This window comes from Magallana gigas, chromosome 7 (genome assembly GCF_963853765.1).
Source record: "Magallana gigas chromosome 7, xbMagGiga1.1, whole genome shotgun sequence".
Lineage (NCBI taxonomy): Eukaryota > Metazoa > Mollusca > Bivalvia > Ostreida > Ostreidae > Magallana > Magallana gigas.
In genome coordinates this window covers 39,780,122-39,788,261 of record NC_088859.1, presented here as the reverse complement: position 1 = coordinate 39,788,261, position 8,140 = coordinate 39,780,122, and positions in this window count along the sequence as shown.

Here is an 8,140-nt window from a genome sequence, read left to right as displayed (position 1 = left end):
ATTTCTTTCTTAATTCAGCAAGTGCTTCAAAAATGTCGTTAAATGTGATTGTTATCTAGATTTTTAGAATATATCTGAGACGGAAAAGAATCCAAGTTATGCTTCGGGAATCGTATGTTGGGTCAAATAGGAAAAAATCAGGTTATTTTAATTTTCTTCGACCATAAATATTTATCACATATTTATCACAAGGAAACGAATTTTGCCATTCGAAATTGCTGTTTGACTTGTTTCCTTTGACATTTATTGATATAATATATGCTTCTGTTTGGCTTGTTTGTTCCAGGAAAACACAATAACTTTGTCTTAAATTTGAGTTATTATACAATTTAAACGACATGCAACATTTTTTTTTATTTTTCCTTCAGTCATATTTTTTTTTTCAGACCAGAGAACATGTCAATTGTTATGCATATCGAATTTTAGTAAATCTTAAAATTACACAAACCAGCTCCTTGAAAAAAAATCTGGATTTATGAGTATGTTTTTAAGGGTTTTTTTGTCCGTAAAATTGTCTTCGAGTTTGAAGCTATACATGCTATGATTTCTGTCACTTATGAATAACGGTAAAAAGATATGTTTTATTGCTTACTTATGAAAGTTATAGATATGCTTTAAAGTGGATGGTCACGATTTTGGTCAAATTTTGTTGTTTTTTTTTATATTTTATTCAATGCTTTTGTAATGCATTTCTTATGACCAACAAATATTTAAGTGGCAGTCGTAGAATTTTATAAGCAGGGTACAGAGCTCACATTTATTTGTTATGTAAACAAGGCTTGTGCCATGTTTTTGTTTACATTGATTCAGTATATACCAGTATATATCATTTTGAATATATATAAACGGGTTGAAGCGTTTGTCACATTTATTCTAGGTCTGAACTTGAAATTTTCTTTTCATTTCATTTCAAAATGTAAATAAACACATGACATAAGCTTTGTGTACATATAAACTAATTGCACGCTACATATCTACTTAATAACTCGACGATTGACATTCAATTTTTGGTTAACTATTAGAAATGCATAAATAAAACATTCGTAAATAAATAAATTTTCACTAAAATCTTGACCATACCCCTTTTAATTACAATGCTTAATTCGACAGCGTTAAAAGATTTTAATTTTTGTTTTCCTGCCAGAAGAGCAATGCCTTTTGTTATCAACATATCACGTGACATCATTAGCTAATTTAAGTACATATAATATATGACAAAAATGTGGAAATTTGTATATAAAAAAAATATATTGTTCGGCAAATTAAAAAAAAAATAAGAATGACCTATACAAAGTAAGAAATCTTTACAAAATTAAAACGACATCATTGTTTTATATTTACGCATTCAACTTAAACTTTGTTGGATTTAATTATATGAAAGAAGATTTAAAAAGAAACTGTACAGTACTGTCAAATTCATAGGCAAGAAACACTTATCACTCCGTCAAAGTTAATTCTTCTATTGCCACTTTGCACAAGGTTAAATTTGGCATCATTTCTGTTGACATATTATATACATTTGAAACCGCATTTAGTATAAAATGTAATAATACAGATAGCATACGCATCGTTTCTGACTGTATCGGTACATTGCATTGGATAAACAGTCGAAAAGAGTTGTTGTGAAAATCCGATTTTTTAAAGTCCACGCCATTTACACATATACAGTATAAAGATGCAAAACTGTGGATGTCATGACATGGTCGTGTGTTATAAAGCGACGGTATACTCACGATCAGAAACAGGGCCTGGTGTCCTGTTCGTTTGATTCAAACTTTAAATATTCTCCTTTGAATCTTCTAATGCAATATTACGGTTTTATGTTTCCAATATATTAGAAATTTTCCCAAATGTTTATTGCCATTACTAGACACGAAAACGTCTGTCCTAAGATTTTGTTCTTTTGATGCAATCAAACTCCTTGGCATCTTTGAAAACTTGTGGGTCTGTTCGACCAGATATTTTTAGCTAAATATCTTTTATAATTAATTCTTATTGGTATTTTTTGTATTGAACAAAGATCAAAATTAAAATATTGATTTTTGAATGTGCAAATAGCTCTCTCACAAAAGAATGTACTAGATGGTATAATGGTGTTGTCTGTATTCTTGACAAATTCTTCACTATCAATAAATGAAAATGCAAAGATCGTTAAACTTGTGAATAATTTCTTTAATTCATATATTCGTGATCGATCGGAAACGACAGTACATGCATTAATATCTTAGGAACTAGATACGTTTTGATTGATAAAGTATTCGGCAAAATTTTAGAAGGAATCCAAAAAGAGTACTTTTTACTTCACAGGTCATTACCCTTTTTATCTTAATGCATCATTGATTGCGTTTAGTCTCACAAAAAGCAAGATGTTGGACACAGGCAGGGGAAATGTTGACTCATGAGAAAGTCCATGCCATAATAATTCTTGTTAGGCATAATTATGCATCTTAATATTAGGTGTTGAAAAATCTGAATACTATTAATCTGTTACTAAGTCAAATCATCCTTAGTTCAATTACAACCATAGGGCAAACACATTGTATTTTCCAAAGCTACTTGGCGAATGTTTGCAATCCATATAAGAGTCTATATAAGAGTCTTCTTGTAAAATATTTACTTCAAGATATACCTTTTTTGAAATCAAAATTATCGATCTGCCTTATGGTTGCTTTACCTCCTTGAATTATATCAACTCGGATTGCACATTTTATTACTTTTAATACATCATCTGGAAAAATGTGAAAACTATTAGAACTAAATCAATACAAATCATTCCAGGATTCAAATTTACGGAATATCAGAGTCCTTATCACTCGGCGATTGAAAAATGCTTGAGGTAGAGCTTAGGGGTGAAGATGAGCTAAACGTAGATTAAACGGTATGCAGATTGGATGGGATACTGACTATGTTCTCTATTATATAGAGAACTATACCAGGGCTTCCTAACCTCATTCAGTTTAGCATTTGCCTAAAAATAGTCAATTCAGTAAAATTATTATTTCTTAATTTTGTGCCTTCTGGTATTTTCAAAGACGAAGAAGAATCTGCCTTCCAAACCAAATGTGATATGGACCACATTGTTTTTCTACAAGCTCCCACTTATGTACACAGTAGTGTAGATCTTTTATGTTAGTAGGTCAAATTTCATGTCAAAATTATAGCTGAGTGGTAAAACGTCCTATGGCAATTCAGTCGCTTATCCAAAATGAACTTTACCCGGTGGCATATGGAAATTTGCAATTTCTTAGTATTTCGAATTGAAAGGATGTGCCAGAGTTAAACCTTAACATTTAATGACAAGGTTTCATAATTTGATGAATTTATACTTGTCGGTCATATTGTGACATCGCAAAATTGTGGGCATTTTTTGTTTTATACCTCTGTCCTTAAGAGGTTTTCTATTTTTGTTTTAAAACCCCGATTTTTATGTTCAAACATGAAACCTCAATTTTATTAGAACAAGTTAACTTTATGAACTATTTGCGCTTAAATCGTTATCGGAGTTACCTGACGATGTGTACCAATAAATTAAATGTCTTGGTCCATCAATTATTATCCGTCTTATCTCTTCGTTATCCAAAATCTTATTCTAAACGATTGAGAGTAAAAATTAAACGAATTTCAACAAGCTTTTTCAATTATTTGAAAGTGAATTACATGTACTAGTGTGGATAGATAGATAGATAGATAGATAGATAGATAGATAGATAGATAGATAAACTGCGATGACCGACAAAGAGTTTAGTTCATATGATACCAGGAAGTGCTTTGTACTCTATTGAATTAGTGTAGTACAGAAAATCAATGAATTCTTAATTGATTGATTGATTTTGTTGTGTGTATGCCGTGTTGAATAATCAAATACCTTTAAACTCTGTGATTGGGTTATTTCGTTGGAATTATCAGCAAATTACTAGCCTACTGTTAAGTATCTGTTGATAGTCTTCTATTTATTCCACGTAAGAGTCACGGATTTCTTTCATTACATTGTACAGCTTGATACTTACAGATCCTCTGTCCTTTAACCTTCATCGGGAAGGTGGACATGAACTGATAGATTGAAGCACCCATTAAGCAATCTAATGTGTTACAGTCTGTGATTCCTGTTGAGATACTTAGCGTTACATCTCAATACAACATTAATACTTATGTGACAGTATAGACAATTATGTGAAGTCAAGATTTTCGACTATGTGTCTTAATTTTTCTCAATATTAGTAAATATATTTACTGAATTTAAGACATGTAGTCGAAATTCTTGATATTTACTGCTTTTACTATTTCATGTTACATGAGTAACACTAGGTTCACATTTGATTGATTTTGAAGAATATCAAGCCTGGCTTTTAATCCGGTTTTTAAAATGGTGAAAATGGTGGGCAGGTTACTACCAAATGAGGACCTTAGGCCTATTGTACGGATAGCTTAATATTCAGTTTTCAAGATACAAAGTTGTTGCTTTGGATAATAGTACATATATCAGAGAAGTGCATACACTTGGATTTTGATTTGTGATCATTTATGAACAGCAACTCTTCAACGTATTTTTTTTTTTGCAAAATACTGCATAAACACTTTATTGTATCCCATTTCTATGAATAGGCAGTGTTTATAAATTTAGGACTGGCATACTGTTCTCACAAAACAAAACCCAATTTGCTGTCACATTGACAGCTTTTCTCTTGTTTATTGAATATTTCTTCATTTGTATTTTGGGTTTTAATCTGGATTTTTTTTATCTGTATATATATATCTAAGATTAGATACATTTACATGTATTTTTAACCTTTTCAGTATTTATCAATATATCCTCAATACTTAACTCTAAAACTAAAACTAAGAGCTATATATGCAGACAAAAGTCATGGTTCTTAAAGGCATGTGAAATAGGAAAGATTTAACCCCATTTACCTAAAAGAATTGGACAAGTATCGTTAAAAACGATTGAATGCAGTATATATATATATATATATATATATATATATATATATATATATATATATATATATATATATATATATATATATATATATATATCTTTGCATCCTAATGTAACAAAAATAAACAGAGGGGCATATCGTGTTATCACAAAATTAGTTTTTCATGCATGTTTTTATCGAAGGTTTAGGTCCACTGATGCAATGAGAGTTATGTCACTTGTGGTCAACGATGGACAAATTTTGTTTTTATTATAAGTGGATGTAAATCTCGACCATATAATTTGAAAATTTGTCATAAATGAACTATTTGGTTGCTCGTTGTTGATAAAATTATATCATGACTGGTCAGTTCCTTTATTGCAATTAAGTTTATTATCGGGTGTTTTATCACATAGGTAAACTACGGAGCAAAATTTTTTAATAGCATTTCACAACTAAAATTGTACATTCACAGTTCAATGAACAGGATAAAAATATTCTGTGTTCAACCTCAAATGCCCTGAACCCAAAAAAAGCTACAGTGTACCTAGTTACTGTAATCTTTGTCAAAAGAAAACTTTCTCATAAAAAGTCATCATTAATAACTTTTTTCACGAAACTGCCATATTTTTACGTTATCAGAGGATCGATAGAAACCTTGTAACGTCTAAAGCGGCATGTTTCATTAAAAAAAAATATCTGTGGATAGCTTAATCGTAGTGAATGTGTGATCGGGGATAGAAACTATAAGGCATGAGAAAAAAAAAAATAAACATCATCAACAGAGATTTGTCTACCGCTAATTTGTGTGTTAAACCCTAAAGCTTAATCATTTTAGTATTACCTGTCATTTAAACGATAGAACTGAACTTTCTTCGTCTCCTTGTGGTGAAATTCGAGTCAAGAAACAGTGCTCATGGCATAGTCATGCATTTGAAACACTACTAGAGAAACACCGTACGTTGCATCATTTATGTGTTCAAAACATTAGTCCAACAATTCTAAAATTTTGAAAAACACAAATAAAAATGAAAATTAAAGATGCTACACATCATATTAACTTCTACAGCAGCGTGCCAACAGGCACACAACTTAAGGACACGGATTTTTTGGGCAAATTGAGTATCATACTATCGTATATTCAACGTAGAACATATATTTCCATTGTGCAATTACTATGAACTGATTAATGGAGGTTTGATGCTCAGAACAATTTTATTACCCGGCACCTAAGGATGTACAAAACAATGACAACAAATATTAATGGAAAAGGAAAGTTTTGATTTAAAGACACCTAGATTATAAGGTCTTTGTAACTCGTAAAACAAAGTGATGTGGCCGTTGAAAAATGATCTGTGAGAATGATTCGCCTACGTTCACCAATAAAAGTCTCTGACGCATCCTGGTAGAACTCATTATGTAAAGATCCCGGTTATTATTACATCCAGTCAAAGGACTTTATGTTTTGTTAGGTAGACTTAGCTAATAAACTTTCTGTAATATCCCATTTAGCTTTGTTTTCTTTGAAACTGGGTCATTCACTAGGAAATGTATTATCTTGATTGAACAAATCCAAAACAACATGCAAGCCAAATGCTAAATTATCTTTCATGGGTTTTTTTTGCCATGCATGTACATAACTAGGTCAATCTCATTTCTGCCAGAGTAACTTCTGAAAATGTTTCGAATTATGATTGGTAAACATGTTTGCAATATATCATGTTGTTCTTTTAAATAATCCATTTAAATTTTTAGAATCTGGATGTTTTAAACGTTCGAACAATACTTTCTTTAGTAGTAAGCTTTTTTGTTTTCAGATGTACTATATTATCTTCTTCATGCTGTTTTGGAATATTCGAAAATCAATGAAAGCTTTCAATTCCTGTGACAGTGAAACATGAACGCCGAGCTTGAGTCTGTCATATTCAGACCACAAAAGTGATTGCTGCATTGTATGTGTAAAAAGACTGCAAAAGTGCACGTTTTTTTTTTAAATCGCATAGACCATCCCAAATCCAGAAACTGCAGCAAAAATTATTGCTAACTAGTGGTGAGTATTGCCAATAATGGATAAAAGTACATTTAGGTAGCATACTTTATTACATGCGTGTGCAATTAAGCTAAATAAATTCAAATTCATCTAAATGAACATAATAAAATTGTTAACCGATGCATTTACATTATTTGATAAAGCAACGTAACTGTTTATTTTTTTAATCTTATTGGATTAGTGAGCATGTAAAATACTGTGTTGTTGGGCCGGGCGTTAAATTATTTAAAGAGCAAGGGAGATTTTCCTTCACACTTCGTCAATACTAGGAAGTTACTGCAAAAAGTCTAGTGCCAATCTATCATTCGTGGGTACCTCTCATCCACGAATTAACATCGTCCACGAATTATATGTTAGGGTTATAAAGTCGTATTTCGTTTTGTAGGTATAATAAAAACACGAAATTACGTCCCCACGAACCTATAAAATTTCAGCAATCCACGAAAATTGGACCCCACGAAATCTGATGATTCAACAGTAACTCAAATTAAGAAATGGACCGAAATTATGGTGAAAGAGTTGGAGCTGGTGTTAGACATACTTTTCCAAAAGCACATTGCAATAGCAAATTAAAATGTATAGACTGTCTTGTTCTATAGAGTTTAAGTTGTCCAACACTTCAGTCGAGCACTTATACAGTTAAATGTAACTTATGAACATATACATTGATACATGAACATTAAAGAAATTTAGAATATACGTCAACTGTTAATTGTTTTAAAAACATTCTGCATTCATGTAAGGCCTGAAAGGAAATGGTAATATTTACAGTCAAAATTTGACGAAGATTCTTATCATCATCAAGCTAAGAGCATTAAATAATTAGATAAGAATAAGGTAACGACTTCAAATATAAGCTTTTCACCAACTATATTAATGAATTTTCACCAGAACTCGATATTACGTTTGGGCATGCATGTAGTTTAAGTAAAACGTCTGTTGCCGAAGTTAACAATAGAAATCTAACACAATGAACTTCAGCTGACTTTATCATAAGGATGATAATTAAAGAATTCGGATGAATTAGTATGGATTGTCGAAGAATTTTCTGTTGGATGTTGTGCTTTTCTTCAAATCAAGAAGTGATAAGTATATTATGATGGAAGAAAGGATTAATGTTTTGAAAAAAAAGCGCTGAAATGAACAAAAAGACAATGGAGTGTATATATTC